Source organism: Lepisma saccharinum, chromosome 18, assembly GCF_977018435.1.
Source record: "Lepisma saccharinum chromosome 18, izLepSacc3.1, whole genome shotgun sequence".
NCBI classification, from domain to species: Eukaryota; Metazoa; Arthropoda; class Insecta; order Zygentoma; family Lepismatidae; genus Lepisma; species Lepisma saccharinum.
The window spans coordinates 21284776-21310274 of NC_139246.1; the positions used below are offsets into that span (position 1 = coordinate 21284776).

The 25499-nt window shown below is 35.9% G+C and overlaps 1 long non-coding RNA gene across 2 annotated transcripts in view; it reads right to left on the reverse strand.

Moving 5' to 3' along the window:
• LOC146001895 (uncharacterized) overlaps nt 1–25499 on the reverse strand; it is a 48225-nt gene that overhangs the window by 16676 nt on the left and 6050 nt on the right. The window contains exon 1 of one of the 2 annotated variants that reach the window (XR_014443621.1): nt 1210–1537. The exons of the other annotated variant lie outside the window; for it this stretch is intronic. This is a non-coding gene — a long non-coding RNA (uncharacterized LOC146001895). Of the gene's footprint in view, nt 1–1209; nt 1538–25499 lie in introns of those variants that run through there. 2 annotated transcript variants of the gene reach the window in all.

Below are 25499 nucleotides of genomic sequence, written 5' to 3' on the forward strand. Positions count from 1 at the left end.
CTGAACCAATTTAATTTCTGTTTACATTTAACATGTAAGGTGTTCAAGACAGGTGCTACCTGGCTAAGGCGAACTTTCTCGATAGCGAAATGGCTAACGTTGTCGCCTTGAAGTTCAGTTAACGTTTGCATAAGTTCCATTCCAGTTATTTTCTTTTGTTCTATCACTTTTAGATAATCACCACAGGATGAATAATGATTAATTCATATTGACTAAGGGAGAAGCGTAAGGAAACACCCATATTCCGGCCGGAACACGAACCCGAAACTTCTGTGCGTGTAATTGAGGCTAACTTATCTGAGCATAAGTGCACATAAAACAAACTTAGACCTGATAAACGTGTACTAATCAGTAACGAAATTAACACTACTAGTGCACAAAAAACAAACGGTAAGGGCTGAGCGTTACCCCCACACCCCCTATACGCCTTCATGGCGTGGTGCTATGTACAGGGGAACACTTTACCTTTTTTTTTTGTAAGGGCTGAGCCGATACCACCTTGACCGATACAATTAGTATCGGCCGATACCGATACATACCCTAAAAAATACAGTAACAATACGAAATGTTTTGTAAAGTAATTGCTGACAATGAACACAAAAATGGACAAGCGGTTTGAATTAGAACTCACATTTGCGAACTTCCGAGATGGAAATTGAACAAGATTTTTAAAAAAATCCTGCAATTTACATTACTATATTTGGAAAACTGATGCCTTTTTGGACTTAGATTGCAGAAATCATAATGAAAAAATTAAACATTATACATTTGCGATGCAATGCGGTAGCTTCAGTGCAGTTAAAATAATAATAATTCCTTTATTTAGCGGACGAGGTTCAGCCGTAGGCTGCTCTGCCACCTAACCTTGTAATGAGCTACATAAGAAAATATAAGTATATATAATATAATATATGAGTACAGATGGAAAGCTTGATTACACTAAAGATAAATAAAGAATTTCACATAAGGTTGCCTTTAAGTAAACAATAATAATAATAATTTGAAGACAGTAATAATTGTTGAGTGCCAGTTTACTTCTAGCATGTGCTACTGTTTCTGTAGAAGCATTTCTTTCAATTTAATTTTGAAACTCTTAATGAGTTTTATGGATTTAACATTTGTTGGTACCATGCTTCTAACCTATTTACTTTCACACCAGTTTCTAATAAACTAACTCTACGAAACGAAATATTCAGATTTCTTACTTGCCTTTTCATTTAATTGAAGTCTTCTATAAGTAAACGATAAAGACACCACTAAAAAACACAAAAATCATTATCGAAAAATGGAAGAGAGTATTAACTTCGCAGCACATTCACAAACTGTCAGAAGTTAAATCGCCGTGCTGACATCTCGTGGCTGATTTAAAAACAACACACCTCTACGCCCCTGCTTCCTTGAGGCATTTAATGAGCCTTATCGCAGTGCCTGCCATGCTTTAAGACAATACGTCGTTTTGCCGTGACGTCACTTGAAGGTTATTAGGTTAGAAACTATGTACACGTATACCGCGAGGAATAACAAACTGAAGCTCGGCGTCTGTGCCAGGTTCATTTGTGAATCGAGTGCGACGAAAGTTGAAGATTTATTGCCAAATGCGCGCGCACGTTCATTGCATCGTAATCGCAGCCCTTGTACAAAAATTGATGGAAAACTTTTACAACTGATGCGAGTGCCAAGGACGCTGTATAAGTCAACCCTTGCGCACAAACGTAGGGTTGCCATCTGGAGTTCGTTTGTTTGTCCTGAAGTAGTGAAATGACTATTTGCAAGGAAAATCGGAATGTTCTGAAGACAGCATGTTGCATTTAACTTTAAACATGCAGTGAGAAGTCGATAAATTTGTATTGTCCGTAGCAGAGCTGATGCCAGAAACAATTGAGTGGGAAAGCAATGAAGGGCCGAAAGAGTTGCAAGTACGTACAGTCAACGTCAATAAAAACGGGACACCTGAAATTCTCTCTTCCCTGCAAGCGTTACCCGTATATGTGCTGCCCAATATACGGCGATAAATGGATTTTAATAGCAAATTTCAATGGCAACTTCTATCACTGCCGTAGAGTTAGGCAACACGCATAACGAATTGCAGAGAAAAGAGTATTTTCAGGATCCAGCTGCTCCACTTTTATTCCGGTGACTGTACATTTAATATACACGTAAATGCCACACAAATATGTGTACTGGACTAAAATGGTATGCATGTAGTTTATTTAATTTTCTGAGGGAGTGGCCTGATCGATTTTGAAATAATATTATCTCTAAAATGTTTTACCTTGTGTTCAACACAACATTGTGTAGACCAAGATCTGCCACACACCGTTTCATTGCTCCTCAACATAGATAGGCGTAACTTGCCAGGGGATAAAGGAGTTCACTAGCCCCCAAATTTCCAGGTTTATAAAAATGTACACGTTAGGGTTATTTTTTAAGAACCTTCTTGAAACTGACGTCCATGTTCTGTCCCTCTACCCTCTCCCACCTACAAAGTTAGGACTCAAGGTACGCTGGACAGCACACCAAGAAGGAATAAGAAAAAAAAGGGTGAGGAAGAGGAGAAATAGAGAGAAAGAAAGAAAGAGGAAAAATAGAAAGAGACAGAGTGAGGAAGAGGAGAAATAAAGAGAGAAAGACAGAAAGAGGAGAAATAAAAGGAGACAGAGTGAGGAAGAGGAGAAATAAAGAGAGAAAGACAGAAAAGGAGAAATGAAAAGAGACAGTGAGGAGGAGGAGAAATAAAGAGAGAAAGACAGAAAGAGGAGAAATAAAAAGAGACAGTGAGGAGGAGGAGAAATAAAGAAAGAATGACAGAAAGAGGAGAAATAAAAGGAGACAGAGTGAGGAAGAGGAGAAATAAAGAGAAATAGAGAGAGAGAGAAGAAAAAGAAAAGAGGAAAAGAGGAGAAATAAAAAGAGAGGGAGAAAGAGGCGAGAGAAGAAGAGAGAGAGAGAGTGAGAAAGAAGACAAATAAAAAGAGTGAGAACGACGAGAAATAGATATTGAGAAAAAGAAGAAATAAAATAAGTAAAGAGAGAGAGAGAAAGAGAGAGAGAGATAGAAAGATAGAAGAGAAGAAAAGAAAGAGAGAATTTCTTATTTCCGTCATTTTTCTGTCTTCCAGACCAGGTTTCTCTAAAAGAAGCTTTTATTTCAATTAGTTTCACGACGCTGATCAAGACCGGAATGTTAAGGTTCGTACTAGAGATCGAACTCTAAAACTTCACTACTCGTAAAAAACCAGCGCCTTACAACACCAGTAAAGTATTGCTACTTTTATATAAAAACACTGATTTGTGGAAGAAACTGCATGAAACAATGTTAAGCTCTTGCAACAATCATGCATTCTCCCACGAAGCTTCTCAAGGTGTTAAGTTTTCACACAGAAAGGTCATTTCTCATTTCCCACGAGAATTTTTAAATCAGGAACTGAAGTTTCGAAAGGGAAAAGGAATTGTTGCCTAGCAATCATCCAGTGTTATGCTAGTCGGAGAATTCTCGAAACCCCTTTTCATTACTTTCATTGTTGCCTCCTAATAATACCAACAAACACTATTGCTTTCATAAAAAAAATGCCATAAATTTAATGGTAACAATTGTTGCCTTCCTGTTTCATATTATGTAAATGTTCTCGAGACGATTCATTTTAATGCAAGGGTATGTACAAATCTTCCGTATTATACGTAACTAAAGGTTCAAGGTTAGAACAAGATGATCGATTATGTAATTCTAAACGGATTATTATGTGTAACAGGATTTTTTTCTTCCTGAGGGACAATTGTGGGTACACAAAGGGTCAAGGGGGAAGGATACTTCCCTTCCTCTTTCCTGTTTTTTTTCTATTCTCTTCTTCTTCTCTTCTTGATGGTTTGTTATTAATGATGTCTCTCCCGTTTACTGCCTCCTTCTGTTCTACGCAGTGATGTGCGTCTACGCGTAAACAACGATAGTCTACATTCTACACGTAGACTATGTTATACACGTACATTACGTAATCGATGTAAAGAACAAGGCGAAAGGTGATAACTTAGCAAAGAGCGCCGTGGAATTAAAAGAAAATTATACTTCGTATCAATTGCTGATGTGTGTGGAAAACTTTTCATACTCTTTCTTTCAAATTCGAACATTTTTTCACCTAGGAAGAAACCTAATATAGGAAATATTCTACTGCTTTATGGGGAAAAGACCACTCTTGCCTCACGACTGCCATCTGTTGTTGTTTTTTGCATACTATTTATCTTCTTCCATAGTTGATAATAGAAGAGAAGAGAAATTTTGTTGTAAATAGGGTTCTTTTCATTTCGTTAGGAACCAATATACTTGAAAATGTCACTTTCATTTCATGAAACCCTTGAAAATTAATTTTAATGCACTTTAGATTGTCTACGTAGTCTATGTAAACTACAACCCAATGTAATCTACGATTAGATTACGTGTAGACAACGCATGTAGACGTAAACTTATAGTCTACGGCACATCACTGGTTCTACGTATATTCTCTATCATTCTCTCCCTTTTCCTTCTTTATTTATTTATTTATCCTTCCTTTTCCACTCCACCATTTTCTACAGCTTCGTTCATATACAGTGTGTTTCCGTGACCTTGTTCCAAACTTGCAGGGTGGATGGAGACTGACCCAAGGACCAATATGAGATAAGGAACTTAGGTCCGGAAATGCACCATTAAAAAGTTATGAGACAAAACTATTTGAGGGTTTCCTATGTCAGTGAAATGAGACAAGTGAAAGATGCGGCTTGTAGATTTAATACGGATGTTACTACAGTGTATCGTAGCACTCTATGATGAAAACGTTACAGTAGTTGTTCAAAATGGCTGCCCCAAGCGTCGATGTAGGCACGATAGCATCGCAAGAAGCTCTGTCGCATCTGCTGTAACATCCCCGATATTCCAGGCAGCAATGATAGTTGCCAGGAGCATAGGCGTGCGCAGACCCTCTGATTACGGGGGCAAAAGACTTAGTTTTAAGTATTTCTATTCAGTCAAAACACCTCATCATTTATCGGGTTTATATTATCCTCAATTACACTACTCAAATATTTTTTTGTTGTTGGTATGTATGTATGTATGTAGGGAAAGAAAAACTGCATTTTATCTCACTGTTTGAGTTTTATTTCATTGATGGATGGGTGTGCGTGTGTGCGTGCATGTATGTGTGAGTTTGTGCGTGTGTGTGTATATATATATATATATATATATATACATACATACATACATACCAACAACAAAAAAATATTTGAGTAGTGTAATTGAGGATAATATAAACCCGATAAATGATGAGGTGTTTTGACTGAATAGAAATACTTAAAACTAAGGCAAAATGTCTATAAAATTTTATCGCTACTGTGTAAAACCTACGATTTTTGTAAAAAAAAGCTTCCGAGAAAAGATGACCCCCTCAAATTGATGTGGCTAAACCTGAATTTGCTAAAATTGCTGTTTATAAATTTGTTAAAAATATGGCTTTTCTCGATATTGTTTTGACTACACTTAAAACTAATCCAAGATGCTCATATAAGCTACCCCCACACCTACCCACACACACCTACACACACCTACACACACCCACGCCCACACACACACACCTATACCTACATATATTTACTTCCGGTCCACTTCCGGTCCACTTCCGGTTTAAGTTCAGAGAATTAATATGTTGACTTGTAACATTCTAAATATTTTAATTTAAGACCAGGTACAACTTGTTTATCTAATACTAAGAAAATATAATATGCAAAACTCTTCTAGAATTGCTCTGTCACTCTCTCATTTCTTACATCATAAACATATGATTTTTCACCTATAAGAATAACACTACATATGGTGTCATCAGGAAGTGTATCATGGAATTCACAGATAATTTTAATGTTTGTCGTGTCATTAACCACAACTTGTTTTCTTTTTGAGGCGTTGATGACAAACATGGGTCTTTGTGTTTTGAATTCATCTGGTGAGTAATACATGTCGGTATTCCCAATTGTAACCCTTTTGAATGCTGTAAATGCCTCATATAATTTAAGAAAATCATCCTTGGACATGTTTGAATTATAACTTTCTCTAGGAAACACCTCATTTCTGCCATTTTTAAGATATATGTTTTTGATGTTGCAGTTATCAAATTTACTTGAATTTTTTTCTTGATTATTGTGTCTTCCAGTCTGAAACAGTACCACCACAAAATCTGGCATATCATATTGTATACTGGAGAATGAGTTTGTAGCATCAAATTCATAATAGCTACCAGTGGCAGGCTTCTGTACACATTGATATGTATAAAATTGTAAAGGTACCTGTGGATTTTTTTAGGATATCTGCTTTGTATTTAAGAGCATAACTAGCTTCATATTCAACTACTGGAATTCTTAGCTCCATAGTCTGAATAAGGCATTTGCCTTCATCAGGTAGGGTATTAGGCAGAGCTGCCCCAGTAGAATTTAATGAACTGTACCTCATCAAAGCATTATTATCATTGGCAGCTCTTCTAAATGTAATTCTTAAACCACCCTTCCACATAATTTCTTTGTAATCTGAGAAGAATCCTGGCAATAGGCGCATAGGAAACAATACTGTGTGACTCTTAGATATTATTTTATCACCAGCTTCAAATCCACCTATTTTGTAGTATGAGGCCTCGGTCTTGGATAATTTTAGTGTGGCCAAAGCAGTAGATGTAATACCAGGATAGTCTACTCTGTTTATAACAACACCATGTTTTCTAATCTCAATTTCAGAGAACAGATGTGGCACAAAATTGTCTACCAGTCTTATATTTGAGTTAGCCGGATAATCACTACCATCGAGCTTGACAACATCAAATTTAATGTATAGGTCTGCTCTGTGAGGGTGTATAAACCCATCTCCTACATCAAGGTCAACCTCAATCTCTGTGTTGGCTTGATTTAAATTTGCAAAGGTCCTTCGGTTTGGGGGGAATGATTGTAACTCACAACTCTCAATATTTTCCATTTTATTTTTTTATTTATTTATTTTTGTATGTATTTTATTTAAATATTAATTTCTATGATAGCAGTTGTTGTGGCTCCAGCAAAATCAACTAATTCTTCTTTTTCATTAGTGACTATCAACTCAATATAATCTATTCTATTATGGCACACAGGAAAATATAATGTTGGTGATGGAGTATAGATGATCGGTTCCATAAATTCAGAGTTAGGTTTAAATGTTGCAATAATACCGGTTTGTTTGTGAGTGCCTATGCCATTTGATTTGGTGATCATACCCTCGGCCACATTACAGTGAATATTTAGAGTTTCTATGGCTAAGAATTTAGGTATATTAATAGCAGTGTGTTTAATGGCTGGTTCAAGTTTTGTGTTGTTCTCGAATCCTAATAGCTCTCCTATAGTACCCAGATCTACTGTTTCTGTAGCAGACACAATTTCTACTCTGTGAGTAACAGAATTTTGAGTTAACAATATACCTCTAGGTAACTGAGCATTTAAAGTAGACAAATTATACTGTCCTGGAGTAATAACAATTTTTTGGTCACCAACTGTGATTGTGTTGTTGTGTTGTGTAATATTAGGGATCAAATACATGCCATAAAATGCTCTGAGAGCTATTGTTTTGGGATACACTATATCATCATGTAATTTGAGTTTCAATATTGAATTTTGGCTGGTGAGATGGAATACCCCCATGATGTTTCAGATACCACAAGGCTTTTTGAAAATTTTCAATTGATGGTTTATTAATTTGAGACAGATATCTAAGAACAGATAAACATAGATGTCCACAATTAATATCTTTGAAATTTTGAACACGGGTATTATTATAATAAAGATTAGTTGATTTTAGATATTTTACTAAATTCTCAGGTGGAACACCTCCAAATGAATCAAACACAAATGCCTCATTGTTTAAATATTTAAGATAACAAATCCAGTGAGTGCCCTGATTTTTGTACTTATCCAAATTAACTATGCCACACTCTTTTTTGAGTGGTTGTTCTGGTAAAGAATCGGACATGTATACTCCTCCAAAATTTTTGATGCCCAGTGGTTTGATTAAAGCTTCAATATCTTGGTTGGTAAGCGGCTCTTGTTTTTTTTTTTTTAACTTATTCATAACTTTCTTAACACCTTTGCCTTGTTTTTCTATGGCCAGATTATGGTGCTTTTGTTCATCTAATTCTGCCTTATTCTTCTTGGCATCTATTACTGTTTTTGCTATGGCAGCCGATCCCCCAGCCAAGCTCCCCACGGCCCCCAATGCTGCTAAAATAGCTGGGATACTAAATATGAATCCACCTATATGTGATTTTTTCTAGATTGCTGTAATTTTTTTAATTGTGGGGTACTAAGTAATAATTTCATACCATGGCCCTTAGCAAGACAAGAACTTTTTTTCTTGCACTGTTTTTTGGTTAGAACACTATCAATAGTTTTAAGAGATTTAAGACCTGCATAAGGTATCTGATACATAACACCTTTGGCCTTCATTTTTTTGGTTTATTATTTACATATTCTGGGATTAACTAGTTCAATTAAATTGTAACTAATTTACTTAATATATTACAACCCCCACCCCAGTTTTTGTTTAGTGTTCATAGCTATGGTGGTCCCCAACGCTGCTATTTTTTCACCCAAAGAAACATTTTGGCTTACAAATCTACCAAATGCAGCCTCTTCTAATTTTTTGTCTGCCACATGTCGCTTGTCAAGGTCGGTATGTGTGTTGTATGCTACGTCATGGTCTCTGCAAGCAGCATCTAGAGGATTAACACCAGGGTCACCTCTGTTTAATCTATGGTCTAGTTTGGTACCGGGACCACAATACTGATAGCCTGGTATATGTAGCTCAAATGGCAACTTGTTTATGATGTCATTAACTAGCCCTCGACCCTCGGAGATATTCCAAAATTTAGGTGGTAGAGTATTAATAATTTTTATAAGATATCCATTGCCCTTAGTGTCATTTACTATAAAATTAGACAATTTGGTGCTTATCATGTCCATAATTCCAACCTTCTCATTGTAAAAATTGTGGTTACCGGCATTTTCTTCCCCAGCTATCACCAGCAACCTATCTACAAGTTTCCTAACATCGTCAACCCAGACAAATTCTGTGTTCTGTGCGCTTGTGTTGTTCATAGATTCCTCGGTTTTCTACTTTCCATCCCTTAAATCTTTTTACAAGATAGTCTCTTAATTTAAGATCATCAATAATTGGTCTTTTCATGGTTATTTTTATATGTTTCAATGTCTAGAAAATTGTTAATTTTATTTCTATATTTACCACTATTAGGTTTTCTTGTCATATCAATTGTGACAAACCCATAACTGTACTGGTTCCAGCACCTACTGCAAAACTTAGAAAAATCATTGTAGCTCAAGTCACCACCTACATATTCATCATGTATGTGTTTGAGGTTAGTATGGTCTTGATGAAACACACATATAAAATTGCTGTTGTCTCTTTATCAGTTGTTTTGATATTTTAGAAAAAGTTTGTGCCAGGTAGAAGCAATCTATATTTTTGTGTCGGCCCTGTGTAAAAAAATTTCTAACCTTGTTTTGGTTTTCCAATATAATATCATCAAATACAACAACAGAGTTATCGAGACATTCATGAAGTGGTTTAACATCTGATTCAAAAGTGGCTATATCCAGTCCATCATATAGATTCATCAGTTGCTGATATTTTAATTGTTCTAAACTCTTAGAAAAGACACACAAGTGTCTGTTTTTCCAGTCTAACCAGTTAGGTGCCAATTAAAAATTATCAATCATTAGTGTAGTTTTACCACAAGCCGATGGTCCAACAATAAGACATCTAATATTATCAGGCAACAGTTTGCCATTTTTTTTATTTTGCTGTTCAGGATCTGGTAGTCTTTTTATAACATCCCAGGTGTTCATAATATTACTTTGTCTGCCTCGATCTAATTGTGTTCTGGGAGACCTAGCCATTTTTTTGACCAGTATTTTGTTGCCTTTTTTGCGAATGACTTTCTCTATAAGATATGTGTCGGGTTGCTTAGTTTTGTTAAGTTCTTCTTCATAAAATCTGCCTTTGAGAATTTCTCCTCGGTGATCTTTTATTATATATGTATTACGAGCCCCAGGTTTAACTTGAACCACTGTAAATAATTCAGTACTCCAATTTCTTGTAAAACCTCTTTTGAATAAGTGCTTATATTTGCTAATTCTTACTTGATCACCAACTTTGTATTTAGCTTTTTTTGTTGTTGGTTGGTATTTAGGATAGTAAACAGTGCTAATTAATTTTTGCTCATCATATGAAGTTACCTCAGAGGGTTTCATGTTGATTGTAGTGTGAACTGAATTATTATATCTATCTAAAAGTTCTGGTAGGATAGTAAGCCATTTATAATTACCTTGAAGGGTAAATTGTTTATACATATGATTTTTTAGAGTTCTGTTGAATCTTTCTACAATAGAGGCCTTGAGATCACTGTAACTCGAATAATGTTTTATTAACCGGCTTTTAATAAATTGTTGGAACACCAAATTATAGAATTCCTTGCCATTATCTGTTTGTAGATAGCGGGGTGATCTTCCACTCTGATTAATAATTGTCCTAAAAGCTTCTGTAACACATTTTCCAGTCTTAGATTTGAGCGGCAATGCCCAGGCAAATTTTGAAAATGTATCTATGACAGTAAGTATATACTTATATCCTTTGTTGATCTTGTCTAAGTTTTTCAACTGTCCCCCATGAGGGGCCATTTCCACCAAGTCAGATTGCCATAAATCATCTATGCCTTTTGTAACTACTGGTAGTCGCTTATAATTATGTCTGGCTGGTTTGTGTAATTCATCAACAATAATTTGTCTAGACATAATATGTAAACAAGAATATTGCAACTATAGGGTGTTCAGCAGCCGATACTACAGGATTTTCTAAATATAATTTGTCTCCTATTTGTATTTTAAATTCCAGAGATCCATCATCTTCAGCATAAGATGTTTCTAATGTATTGGGATCTGTAAAATCTTCTAACTCTATATTGGTACCTTTTGGTTTGTTGTCAGCATTAGTTATTGATAAGGTAGGGTAGTGATGTGCCTGTGGTTGTAGCCAATATTTAATTTTGATTGGTCTAAGTGTGCCCCCAACAAAAAACTGGTAATAAAATTGTGCAGGGGACAGCTTATACGGTTTCCCACCTGGTGTAAATGGTGAATTATATTCATTGTTAGGGATACTGTTTAATTCAAGAATTACTGTATGCTTAGGATTCTCGATTAGGCCAGTTATTTCTTTTTCTGCTGTAAGCAATCTATTTATTACAGATTCAAGATGCTCGTTGATAGTCCTAACAATTTCATCGTGGCCTGGTTTTATTCTTATGTCTACAGCAAGTTTTTTGTATTGTTGCACAATTTCTTGAAGCTGGGTGGCAAAAACAGACAGAGTATTTGCTTGGTTGGATTCCATGGTCTCTAGTTGTTGCTTGATGTTTGCTACAATTTGCTGTAAATTTTCAACAACTGCCAATTTAGAATTTTGGGCAGTAAGATCATGGACCTGTCTTCTGATATCCTCAAATAAAGCATGCAGTTCATTAATATGTTGATTGGTTGGTAGAGTGGCCACTGTCTGAGTAATCTGTTTGATCTCTGTCTGGATATTCTTGATATCTTCTGATTTTAGTATGCGATTTACTGCTCTTTTAATATTTTTAAGTTCTTGAGATGTAGGCAAATTGGATACAGTATTCTGCAAAGATTCAAGTGTTAATTTCACAGTATTTAATTCACTAGCATCAGCCACACTACGCATAGCATCTTGGAGCAGGGTTATGTCTGCCTGAGTAGGTGTCGATTGTTGTAAAATTTCAAGTTTTGTTTGGATATCATCGATCAAGTGATGAAAATGAGATAGCTCAGATTCGGTGTTGAGGTTTTCAAGTTTGGTGATCTGTTGCTGAACACTGACAAGAGTGTCTACAATACCAGGCAAGCGAGATTCTAGTGTTTCTTGTACATTTGTCAGATCACTTTGTACTGCTGCTATGGTACCTTCAAGGTGGGTTATGGTACTCTGAATTTTTCCAAAATCTTCATATGTCTCAAGTTGCAGCTTGATGTTAGCTACACTACGAGTTATAGCACTTAGAGCATCAGAAGATGGTAAGTTGTTCATAAAATTTTCAAGTGTCTCAATTTTTTCTTGCGGTGGCCGCGGTGGCTCAGTCGGTAACGCGTCTGACTACAATGCTAAAGGTCCCGGGTTCGATCCCCGGCCGGTTCAAATCCGGGAACTTTTCTAACGATGGAAGCGGCCCCGGCGCCCACCCAGCGTCGAATAACATGGGCACCTGGGGGAAACCCTGGGGGGTAAAGGCGGTCAGGGGCGTGATGCTGATCACATCACCCCCACTCACGACCGGATCAAGAAAGTGTGGGGCGTTACCCCCACACCCCCTATACGCCTTCATGGCGTAGTGCTATGCACAGGGGAGCACTTTACTTTTTTTTACTTCAATTTTTTCTTTAACCTCGGCTATGGCATTGTTCAAGGGGTCCAGATTAGGTATTTGTAGTGATTGAATTTGTTCTTTTAGAGTGGAAATTACTAGATCAAAATCTTCTTGTGATTTTATGCTTTTGACAATTGTTTGGAGCTGTGTTTGGACACTACTAATCTGCTCTTCTAGTTGTTGTTTCAATTGTTCAGAGTTAGTATTCTGAGTTTTTAATTTGGCTTGAAGAGTTGCTACAGCTTCCTCTAAATTTTGAAAATTATCCAATGTTGCCAAATCAGTATATTTTTGAAGCAATAATTTAAGTTCTGAATCAATTTTAAGAAGAGGGTCCATGCATTGTGATTGTAAATTTGTAATTTCTAGTTGAAGACTGGCATTAAGTGTGGTTTGTAAAACTTGTAAATCACTTCTTAATTTTTTGACTCTGACATCAAGCATCAGAATCTCATCACTGTGATCTTCATGTCTTGTATGGCCAAATATATCATTAGGCATTTTTGTTTTTATTTTGTTTTAGGGGTTATTTATTATAAAATATCTAATTCTTAATTCTATAAAAAAAGGTATAAGTTTGTCATAATATCCCGGGACCTCAATATATAAACAATCACCGGCAGAGACGGTATATACAGTACCAGAAATCATGTTTGAGTGCTTAATTCTATAAATATTTCTCCCTACTGAAATTTTGACATCACCCTCGGGAGTTGTAATAAATTGTAATTGACCACCTATAGGTAATTGGTAATGATTTAAATTATTATTAAATATGTATAATGTTTTACCTGTTTTATCATCAACATCTGTAAGTATGCTATTCAAATGAATAATTAACAAACCACTTAATTTAGATTGTATATCAGGAGAGGGGGCTGGTGTCGGCAAGTCCATAATATCTTGTTTTTTAAATCCAAATAAATTCATTGGCATGTTTTATTTATTTCAAATCATGCTCTGTTATTGGGCATTGTTTATCACTTCTCAGGTCACAATGACCCCACGGTAGAGTATGTATGCCACATGATAAAATACATCTCTTATCGTCATGTGGGTCCAGAGCCACTTTTCTTACAATATTTGTGGTCAACAAATGATCCACACTCTGGATTCTACATTCTGATGTTCTAATTAACCTATCTGATTTAAGACAATCTTCATAATCTTTAAATTCAAGCTCTTTATCTACAATTACTCTACCAACGCCCTTCGCTTTTTTAGTAACACCACCACTACATGTTTTAAAACTATACATCTTGGCCCTTAACCCAGCAAATCCTACAATAACATCGCCAAGTGTTTTTTAATTTGCCAAGCACCTTTTTGTTGTGGGGTTGAATTTTTGAATGTTCACTGGTATCAAAATATTTAAATAATTCAGGATGTGATATATCTTTATAAACATCTTCTGTTTGAATATCAAGAATAAAACTATCTGTGTCCATGTACATTAATTTTATACGATCACCATAAAAAGGTTTTAACACATCATAATAAAGTTTTAACATATGTAATTTCGCCAATTCTAATATCACCGCCCCTACATAAATAGGTTTATCAAACTTAATTTTTGTTTTTTTATATTAAAAAATGCCATATTGTCATCATAAATTCTTCTATAATTAAAATTCGGCTTTGCCACTAATTTTTTGCTCCGGCTGGGGTCGGTAACTAATTTAACATCAGTATGTTTTCTAACATTTTCTATAGTTTTGCCATATACTGAATTTACCATTAATTTAAACAAAGTTTTATCAAATTGGCTTACTGCAGATGTTCGAAGCTCGGTATTCGTATCAATATATGCTTTCAACCATCTTGAGTGCCTGAACCTCAAAACTTTGCCAATTTTAGTTACTTTAACACCATGATGCATCAAAAATTGAAGGTTTTTGTAATATATTACATAATCCTGTTTTGATTCCAAAGTCATCATCAATTTCTTTTGTTTAGAATTAGGTGAACACTCAACCTCAGAAATTGGGAGCAGATCAGAAAACTTATTGTGTAAATTATCTGGAATTGTCAAATCAACCTCTAAGAATAAACCATAGTGACTGTCATCAAAATCCTGAAGATCCCCAATATTAAAATCTTCGACCCATTCAAGCTCTGCATATGGTAATTTATCCATCATAGCATGACCATACAAGCTATTAGCATCCACATAAAGTATATAATTTGATGGCAATTCTGGATGATAATCAGAAATATATTTATTATTAGCTCTGGCATATCTCTGAGAGCATTGCACCATGCCACCTCTTATACATTGCTCCATAAACAAGTACATATCTTGATCTTGGATTAAATTTAACTCCATTTTAGTGTTTAAAAACATTGCAGACCATGCTAGCCCTGGAGCACTATAGAAATAAATTGGATCTAGCTTATAATCTTCTATTGAAGATATTTTCTAAATGCCTGAAGTACCTAGGTATATCCGCTAAAAGAGTTACATCAAGTTTTAAATATGCCTTATGATAGTCACCAAGTGCCTGGCATTTTAAATTTGTCCACATTAATTGAGCATGGTGATAATCTTCATCAGTGATTTCGGATGCCCTAAGTTTACTATAGAATGCTTGTTTTGGTGGCAAAGCACACTCATCAAATTTAGAAAAATCTGTAACATAGTCATATGGGTATACCCCTTTTCGCCTAATTAATTTCAAATCCTGATTTGGAAACATGTCACAAGTAATTTTAAATTGATCATCTGATAATTGACTGGCCAAAGTAGCCAAGCTAGCCGACAGAATTCTATATGAATCAAGAAATCTTAAGTGAATGGAAACACTATTAACTTTAATTATCTTGCTAATAGATATATATTTCTCATCATTTTCTGCTAAAATATTTAAATTCTGCTTGTCAAACCCCTCATACCTAATCAAGTGATGGAAATCATAATTGGATGCACCATGGCAAAATATCGGGACAAATTTTGGTCTCTGGATCTTAATATTACAACTATTACACAGTGCCATTAAGAATTTACCATTTGTATGGGAATGGTGTTTCACCTTGATATTTGAATCTGAAAATTCACAATCACATACCAGACATGTTTTTGTATTTTTAAAATTTTCAATTTGTTCTTCTGTTAAAGGCATCATAGGTTTTGATTTTAATAAGATATTAGATGCTATGTCATGGCACTCATTTTCTATTCTATGTGCAAATTCTTTGATAGCATTTTGTCCCATGTATAATTGTGGTTTACTAGCAACACCATCCCGTATAACTATATAACAAAAACTAGAAGGTTCATGTACCTGGTATGATGTACTTGAAGATTCATCAGGATCTGGATTGCAGAATGCAAGAGGTTTGAGGTTTGATTCAAAATCACAAACTATATATGCTGGGTGTTCCAACAAGGCTTCAAATTTTTTGAATTTTGCATTTTCATTTGGATTAGGCATCACCATATGAACAGGTTTATGGTTGCCACAATATTTTAAATGTTCAACTAACTTGTTTTTAGCAATTTCTGTATTCTCTTCACGAACTTTATTCACCATTTTTTGACCATCAAATACAGTTAAACATCTTCGGCACAACTTAAATATTGTTTTAGATTTATTTATTTGTTTTCTTACTAAAGCTTCAAGATTGCGTATTAAAGTATAATGGTATGTGCCATCTCCTTCAATTAAAAGCAAATCAATCGGAATAGCAAAATCATCATCAAGTGTACTAATTCTGAGAGGTTCTATCAAGCAATTTCCAGCACCAGTAGAACAAATAAATACATTAATAGATAATGGTTTACCATTGATATCCCTGGCCTTTTTTTCGAATTTATCAATATTCTGAATGGACATTGGATATTTTAAGCCCTCCATTGCTTCATCAAAATTATGTTCGTATTGTTTATAATAAGTTATTCTCTCAGGATGCCTTAAAACTGGATACAAAGCAGCTAAAATGCACCACAGAAAGCATTTCTCATCATTATTTTCTAGGTTAAGCACAGCTTTTTTGTTTTTAATATTGGCAGGTAATGGCAGATATGTCGAACCTTGTAATGGGTTAAATTTAGAAATATTAATATAGAACTTGTGTGGTGTTCCACATAAACTCCATCCAGATTCTTTTGCCGCAAATTCAGAGTGTTTAATATTCAATTGCTCTATCAACCTGCTTATTATTTTATCTAAATTTTTATTTGAATAAACAGCTACAGTTTCTGTTATGTGGGGGTGTGTAAATTTTGATCCATTTGATTTTTTATATTGTGTAAATAATTTGAAAGATAATTTATAAGAGTTATTTTGTTTATTTAGAATATCCTGCACATCAGAATTTATATTATTCAAAAAATTCTTAATATCACATTTTGGATCTGATATAAAACGGTAATCACTTAGTTGACCATTAAAACTGCTATGAATAGGTGTATAGCAGAACTGCTTTGCTGGATTATAATTAATAGGTGTTTCAAGTTTTCTTTTTAGACTAGATGAAGATGTAGATAGTTGTGATAAAGTAGAAAACTGTGCAGAACAATTATTTTTATGTTTATGTAAGAAATATTCCAGACTATATTTTCTATGGCAATTTGGACATATTATTGTAGGTGTTCTACATTTGTCTGGATTACAATTCTTTTGGTGCCTAGCCCAATTAGAGCTAGATATATTCTTATTGCATTGTTTACAATATTTTTGATTTGGCATTTTTGTTATTAGTTATAAGATTTTTTGGGGTTCAAATTAAACTTTATATTTAATATAAAATATCAATTGGGTTTAGCAGTGTATTTTATATAATTATTGTATATATTTAATATGTTAATATTATTAATTTTTATTCTCGGTTTATTATATCAGATTTCTTGGGATTCAAATCAAAATTTTATACTTAATAAAACTATGACAAATTGTAATGCCAATAGCTTACGTGCACGAAGATAGAATAAGTATTGATCCACAGAATCACTAACCTACCACAATTGCATGTCAGCACTGGCAATGACCTAATGCGTATTGATCTTGTATAACACACGGAGACAGATTGCAACAGCTGGAAGCCAAAACTCTAAATATAAACTAATTACAACTAGATGTAACAAATATCAAACTCTTTTATATAAAATATAAGATTCTTGTTCTGTATACTAGAAATATGTTTAATATAAATAATAAGAAATTCAGTATATCAAACCAAACAGAGCTATAATATGAGGAGCACTAGAACAACACGTCTGTACTCTTCAACTATTCTCACAATATTAACTATTATCGTTAGATCCAGCTTTTTATAGATGTAGCTAAACTCGGTCTGAGAAGAAAAAAAACGGGAAATTCCCGAGAATTTTGTTTTTACGGGAATTTCCTGAGGAGTTATACTTTTTACTGGAAATTCCCGTGGAATTATACTTTTTACGGGAAATCCCCGAGGAATTATACTTTTTACGGGAGGCTTTTTACAAAAATTTTAGATTAGACAAAATAGCACACTATAATAAAAAAAAACTCTTAACAGCATCTTGGATTAGTATTAAGTGTAGTCAAAATAATATCGAGAAAAGCTTATTTTTAACAAATTTATAAACAGCAATTTTAGCAAATTCAGGTTTAGCCACATCAATTTGAGGGGGTCATCTTTTCTCGGAAGTTTTTTTTACAAAAATCGTAGGTTTTACACAGTAGCAATAAAATTTTATAGACATTTTGCCTTAGTTTTAAGTATTTCTATTCAGTCAAAACACCTCATCATTTCGCGATTTGGTATTATCCTCAATTACACTACTTATTTGTCTTTGAAATGTGCGCGTACCTTTTCCTCCGAACAATTGTTCATGCAATTAAGACAAAACTGTTCAGCAGCAACAGTTTGAAGTACTTAGTCGTTCTTACTTCTTCTCTCTCTGGTAATTTACAATGCATTACAGGAAACAGCAAACTTGCGAGGATCGGAGCGAGCAAGAGAAATTTTTAGACCCAAATTTTTGCTAACTGAAAACAATATTGATTTAATAGGGCGCAAAAAATGTCATGGGGCGCCATGGCATTCTCTTTTATAATTCATTTCATTTAGATCGTTCGTCGCACAGGGCCAATTCCCGATAAAATTTGAAATGCAGGTGGGCAATTGCCCCTCTGTGCCCCCCTGCAGGTGTTCTTGGCCACCTAGAGGATATAATGCAAGAAAGACGTGTAAACCAATACCATCTTGAGTATCCTTTTGTCCTGCTCTTCTTAGATTCTACTAGTCCTGCTTTATTTTACTTCATTGTTCCCCCCCTTGCCCCCTAGAAATGATTTCCATCCAGGGTTTTGGGGGCAACACCCCTCCGCCCCCTGTGGTGGTGCCACTGCACCCCTTCCCCCCATAGTTTACTTTGAACTTTCAGCGGATTGAAAATACTTAATTTCCTTTAAGAGTATTATATCGTTTAATAACACAAGGATGGCCGAAACTCACCCTTAGAAAACAAATGTCAACCTAAAAGTTTGTATTTGACACGTATAATTTGATTTCAGTCATAGTAATTTACAACAATTATTATAACGTGGATGCAGGAATGCGATAATTTTAAATTCAAATGGTGTTTTTTGAGGGGGCAACACTATTATCGGGGTAATAAGCCCCATGAAAAAATACCTTGCTTCTCCCTCCGTGGAAGAAGCTGCTGATGTCCATTATTAGGGGGGGGGGCAACTGCCCGCTTGCCCCCACCCCCACCCTCGTGCGTACGCCTATGGCCAGGAGGTGATGTTAGGGTGTCCCACGCCAGGGAGGTGCAGTCTGGCGTTCGGAAAAGTTCGGAACCATTCGTACACCTCCACGGATGACGTCAGACACAGGACATGTCAAAGACGAGCACAAGCAACGGCATAGGAATTCATATATACTTCTTCCGTGTTTTTGGAAATACATTTGTCTTAAAAATTAACGCTGAGTTTTGGTGAACACACCCTAGCAATTTTATTCATATTTTACCTTATATCTTTTCACATTTCCAACACAGTAAGAATACACACGCGCGCACACGCTAACGCAAGATAGAAAAAGATGAAGGTTGCAGCGGAAAAACTCCGCAGTCAATGATGAATGATTTGGATTGATTTGGTGTTTTAAGTCCACTTTATGCACAGTAAGGCTAATCGGGACTGGACCTACAGTTTAAAGTGGGATCCTAACCACTATGTGCCTCCACCGGGAATCAAACCAGGGACCACTTGATTGAAAGGTGACGACTCCAGAACTGCGCCATCGGAAAGGCTCTCAATGATGAATGAATGAAAATGATTACTTGCTCATTCGTTATGCTAGAATTTGACTTCTGTTACGTTCTAACATTATATAAATAACTTGTTAATTCTACTTGTAAGTAAAGTAATAAATTATTTACCTGTGCATTCCTGAACGGTCCCATGACAGTGTCACTCTCAGCATCGTACGCAACTTTGGAGTATATATTCATTTCGTCGAAGCATAATACGCAGCACTTTTGGTGTGGTTGAAGTCATTCTCCATAACTCTTCATAACATCAATAACACTTTTCAGAAGGCCTGGTCTACACTTGAAACTTTTTGTCCAGTGACGCAAAGTGGAAATGCTTGGAAGAGGGATTTTCATATTTTTCCTCATGTAGGTGTAAGCTTTTCTTGACACATGCCTAAGTGCTAATGCACTTACAATATCACTTCTCGACCACAGTTTCGGTCTGCTTTTGTGCCTAAGAAGACATTCGATTTGGTTGGAGGAAAACACTGGTCGAAGAATTTCCCTTACTTTCTTAGACACATTGAAAGCAGATTGCTTGATTGTGAAGTTTTACTAACTGTTGCCTCAAACTTTTATTGCTAATTTGTAAATTCTTCACTTTATGTAATAAACGATTGCATTGTTTCTTTACTTTGTTTACTTTCTTAGCACTTTCATCATGTAGTGTCTGCAGTTTCTTTATTTGTTCTTCAGCACATTTTAATTTCTTTGTCAGCGTTTCGAACTCACTATCTTGTTGCAGATTGGATATATTTCCAGTACTCAAAGTCTCTGAATTATGTGCCATGCAAATTCTTTTGCGAGGAGACAACTCTTCAAGTTTTTCCAATGCTCGCTTTCTAATCTGACGTTTATTGGCCCGTCCACTTCGATCAATTATGTCATTTGGCTGTTGCACACTACTACAATTCACCACACAACCAGGCAAATTTAAACTTGGTACAGCGTTTTTATTAACCCATTAGTGCCCAGAATATTTTTTTTTCAGATATCTGTTTTATACTTGAATATAAGGCTATTGAGGGTCAGATATTATGCTTAACTTCAGTTTCGATATGATATCATTACTTTTTAAAGAGTGGAGGGGGGCCCACAAATGTGGGCACTGGGCACTAATGGGTGGGGTGTTTACTTGCCCACAAATGTGGCCACTGGGCACTAATGGATCTCCTGATATTTATTATGATAGAGCAATTATAATAATTCACTCTTCTACAAGAGCTTTAAAGTAATTTATAATGCAAAGGTTCTAAATTTATGGAAGTACAGTTGGTCTGTTCAACATTTTATGCACTGAAGTATACTAGAATTTACATAATATCTCCTTGTATATATAATGGTAGATTTTTTTTCTTAGTAAATTACTCCCAAAATATTTCGTCTACATGAGCTTCAAATAAATTTATAATGCAAATTTCTGGATTTAGAAAAGTATCTCTTCTATTTTTCAAAAGTTTATTTTTGACTGTGAAACCGTTCAAAACATTTGATGTGACATCCCACGTTGCACTTTCTGCACTTTTTCCAAGTATTCTTCTTGCACTCTCCACATCGTATTTGTGTTTTGTTGGTTTCTAAGATGTGAAGAGCACCATCTAGTCGAATATTATCGTCAAATCGTATCTTCCCAGTTGTGGATACTCGTGACTGCCTTGGACGCTCTTGTGTGTACCTAGACAAATAATTCTGAACCACAAAGCGGGTGAATGCGAGAAGATCTAGACCCTGCTGGTGCCCAATGGGTCTGTACAGCTGCCAAGCATTATTCATTGTAACATTTAAAAAATAAGCAATGAGTTGCCAATACCATTTTAGGTTTCGAATTGTGATGCGGTAAGTAGATATGTTCTGATCCATTTGGTCTATTCCACCCATGTAAGTGTTGTACCTCGCAATGCAAGCTGGCTGATCTATAAAAATATGCTTCTTTTCTGCTTGACACCATCTTTTACTTTTCCCCAATGATGCACACCACAGCTCGTCGATGCTACAGTTACAACGTTGTTGTCATTGTATTGCACCAAAGTTATTGCAGATTTTGTGCCCGTGAACTGGTTATACGAACCACGGATTTCCTTCTTGAACACTTTGGAATTAATGAGAGGCGCCTTTTCAACTCGATTTACTCGATTGTACCAACTGCATTATGCCCTTTTTGAAGTAAGGAGTCAAACAATCTGAGGGACGTAAAGAAATTGTCCATGTACAGGCAATATGTAGTTTCAGGTGGCATTTTGTTGACCAGTTTCGTAACAACAGAACCACCTACTCCAAGTTCAGGAATAGTATTACCCGTTGAGGCCCCCCGGTATGGTTCCACCTCGAAGCTGATTACCAGATAAATGTGTGATATCAAAATCTTCTTCAGAAGCGCTATCCTCATCGCTGGCCAATGCATTTTCAGGTGGTTGAATATACACATCCGCATGAAGTACTCGTCCTCTTCAAGAAGAGAGGGTCCCGGGTTCGAATCCCGGTCGGGCTTGGTTGTTTGTGAATGTCCATTCATCAATTTCATCAGTTCATCACTCATCCCCATTTTCGCAAATTAGCCAAGAGGCACAAAACGCGAAGTAAAATAAACTAAATCAAATCAAATCAAATCTTCAAGAAGAGCTGCGATTTCTTCAACATTTACCCTGGAAAGAAAAATAAATGCTTGTATTTATCTGATACCATTAGATATAAACAAAATTTCATTCAACTTGAAAAGAACGAACGGCAAGGAGGCATTAAATGACAGTATTTCCAAGCCTACCTTTTATGCCCTTCCATTTAGAAAAAATCCGACGGCTATATAACAAAACATATACAAAGGAAATCCGTTTCCGCAATGAAGAAAACTCATAAACTTCAATCGTTTTGGTATATAATTTATAAATGCGATGTTGTAAATATTCTATGTTCCTTTTGCAACCAATGTTTTTTGTGTAAACTACAATTCATGTGAAATATAGGTCTACGGCTCAATGTTAAAAAAAAAATAGCTACGAAAACTGCTGTAGAAGTTCACCCACCCTCTTGTGCCCAGTGCCAACAAAAGTGGGCAGTAAAAATTAAACCCTTACTGCTACTATGCTATGAAGTTCAAAGAACCTTTTACTTTATAATAATAAACATAGATCATAGTAGTTTAAAATTACCCTAACAAATAATAGGTAGACCTGTTTAAAAACAATGAGAAAATAACTTACCTTCTGGAACTCGCCATGCTCGTAGACTTATCAACTACAACGTACTTCAACAATAGCTCGCGCCAAAACGAATGCAACCTTCAATTTGATAACGCTACTGCAGATCACTGTTGCCAACTCGTAACTGATAATACCAACAATTTCATGATCAATTTTTATTTACATAGTTTGTGGGCATGATCAATAACTGCCAACAGGCGCCAACAAATGTGGGCACTGGGCACTAATGGGTTAAGTTGCGGTCTACAGGCAATGCTCAGCAGTTCTGCTTTTAAGTTCCGTTCGTAATCAGCATCCAGAAAATGCGATGAGCACACTGTCGCTGTTTTGGCGTTAACAGGATCTAACCTCTTACACTTTGAAACTCATATCTTGCACGTAATCGGATCCTTTGGGAACGAAAAGTAGCTTACACCTACAGTATTTCTTGCGTTGTTCGGGCACAAAGCAACAGCACAATTGCACGGCATCTTCCTTAAATGTTATTGTTGTTGCAAAAAAAAAAAATTCTCCACTATCACACAAGCTACAGAAAAAGGAAAAACAAGGCACTTTCACACTCTCTCGCACAAATGCAGATCCTATAACAAGCGGAAAGGTCAGTGACAGAGTCACCCCTGTCCTGTGAGTGACGTCAGGGTTGGGACCGCCCACGACCCTCTTTTTTCAGCTTCGGGAGGGAAGACTGCTCTACTTTCTCAACTATATATATACTTACTTTGGTCCCACGGCTCAGCACCCAATCGTCAATCGTTTGATTGAGGAGGACCTGTTGGCAAGAATCCTTGCTATATTGTCAGAACGACTCGAGAGCGGATACAACGGAGTTTCTTTCGACGCCGAGGTCCGCCATTCTGCACACCTACTGTAACATTTTCATCGTAGAGTGCTACGATACACTGTAGTAACATCTATATTAAATCTACAAGCCGCCTCTTTCACTTGTCTTTTTCCACTGACATAGGAAACCCTCAAATAGTTTTGTCTCATAACGTTTTAATGATGCATTTCCAGACCGAGGTTTGTTTTTTTATCTCATATTGGTACTTGGGTCAGTCTCCATCCACCCTGCAAGTTTAGAACAAGGTCACGGAAACACCCTGTATATATAACAATAACAGGTTCTTGCTCAGTGGCGCCAACTTATATGGCCCCATGGGGCTCGAGCTCAGCCAATAGTTTCCCAGTTATTATATTTTATTTCAGAAATAAAGTCCCTGCATTTAAGAAAATGAGAGGTTTCATCATTATGCACTAAAATAATTCTCACAACTTATTTTCTCATACTAATTTGTTTCATCTCCAGTAAGATACTTTACAGTTATTAGGAAAATAAGGGAGGAATAATGACACTATTTGAGAATTAACTTCGATTCTATTAGAATGTCTATTTAAATGTCGTAACGTGAAATAGCCAAGGCCGAATTATTTTATTTATTTTTATGTGGCGTCGCTTTTCTGCTACTTTTGGCAAATCGAGGAGATGATTGATGAATGGAATTCAAACACGGGTTCACTGGCGTTGTAGAGCGCTGTGCTAACCACTACACCACAGAGGTCGGTGCAAAGGTCAAATGAACACTGTATCAACAAAAGCAACATGTTAACTAAAATATGGAAGGTTGGGGGCTGAGGGTTTGCCGGAGGCGATTTCTATGTGGAAATTGTAAAAGTGTTCTTGGAAGTCTTTGTTGTTACGATTCGGCGTTGTTTTCTGCTTTCCCGACTTCAACTGGCAACCCTTACTAGGCCGTGTATTCTTTGGCACTGGGTGCACAGAATAGGAGAAAGCTTCTGTCTGATTGTGCTTTGGGAGCGTGCAAGGATTACCATAGTATTCGCTGCAATAGTTTCTTATTCACAACCTCACCCAGTCTGTGTCCAGTTGAATTTATTTGATACCGGATCCATCCATGACACTTTTGAAAGCATTCTTCACAATGTACAGTGTGATCCACTAGTATTGCTCGGCAAATTGTCCATGACTAGTTTCATTAATTTTTCTCTTACATCCTATGTGTTTTTAAGCGATGGATTTCTATGTACGCTGGTGCAGAAGTTGTCAACAGCTTGTTTTGAGTTTTCTATTAATTCTTGAAGCTCTTATTGGGTCAATTAAAGTGCACGAACATGGTCATGGACAATTTGCACGGTAATACTCATGGATTCCACTGTACGATATTATTACTACTCTTAGGGTTTACATATAATTTCCTTCCATCTTTTCTGAATTAGCCCTTTTACTAGTTCGTTTGTATTACTATTATTAGACTTTCCCCTTGTACGTAATACATTCCTTCACAGAAAATAGAACATTAACCAACAGATCATTAGCTAGAAACCTTCGAACAACCAGTTATGGAATTCAGTAGATTAGTAGGGTACGAAATATGATACCTACGATCTTCAAGGTGAATTGGCTAATTTATTTTGAACTGCAAAATGACACAGACTGGAGATGCGAATTGATGTGTCTTCTTCCAGGAATGTTAAACTTACTAGTAATGTCGAAAATAACCTTCTTGAAGCTCATGATAATTAGTAGTGACGCTTCCAAGACGGATACATAACGGGACA